Source organism: Solanum pennellii, chromosome 12, assembly GCF_001406875.1.
Source record: "Solanum pennellii chromosome 12, SPENNV200".
NCBI lineage: Eukaryota > Viridiplantae > Streptophyta > Magnoliopsida > Solanales > Solanaceae > Solanum > Solanum pennellii.
Genome location: NC_028648.1, coordinates 54924599 through 54925371, shown reverse-complemented (window position 1 = coordinate 54925371; position 773 = coordinate 54924599). Strand labels below are relative to the sequence as shown.

At 30.4% G+C, this 773-nt stretch overlaps 1 non-coding gene across 1 annotated transcript; it reads right to left on the bottom strand.

Moving 5' to 3' along the window:
- Positions 1–448: 448 nt before the first annotated feature.
- Positions 449–551, bottom strand: LOC114075443. The gene has a single exon (XR_003575890.1). It is a non-coding gene; the product is annotated as a U6 spliceosomal RNA (small nuclear RNA).
- Positions 552–773: the final 222 nt, after the last annotated feature.

The window sequence follows — 773 nt, the reverse complement described above, 5'->3', positions numbered from 1 at the left end:
CATAGTGTTCATTGCCCCATTCTGTTTTCCGAGCCCAGTCACTTTGACGCCCGCTGCTCGATTTTTGGGTGATATTATTTTCACTTTTCTCCATTCATCCACAATCTTTTATATATTGAAATTTTACAATTCTATTTTTGTAAGATTTTTTTATTTATATTTCTTGAGTTCTTTTATTTTTAATTGAGTGATGATTGATTTCATATTAGACAAGAGTTCTTATTTTACTTTGATATTCTAAATTTCTAATGAACATTGTAACTTGTAAGACATTATGGGTTAAAAATTGTGTGATATGAACCATGTTAATTTAAATTAACTATGACTTACCCAGAGGAGGATCCGGGATATCGAGTCTCTGGGTGCCAAGTAGGTTCATTGGTTAAATTAATTTTATGCTTCAGTCGAATTATTCATCTTTTCTGTCTATGAAAATATGAACAATAATAAGATGAAATATTTTGTATTATATATACTTAAAATTCTTTGCGCATGGATCATGCTAATCTTTACCGCATTATTTCAATTTTATCAAATGTCTCCAACGAAGCAAAAGTTTACCGATTTAATTTAGATGCTCTTGTTGAAAGTCGAATTCAACACCGACAACAGAAGACTTTTTTTCTCACATAATATTTGGAAAAAAATCACTTTAGCTCAAATGGTTGACTATTTGAACACTCACCTACACTTTTCCCTTCCCTTCCCTACCTCCATATATAAATACAAATTTTCATCCCACATTTGATTGAGATTATAAAGTGAACAAAGTT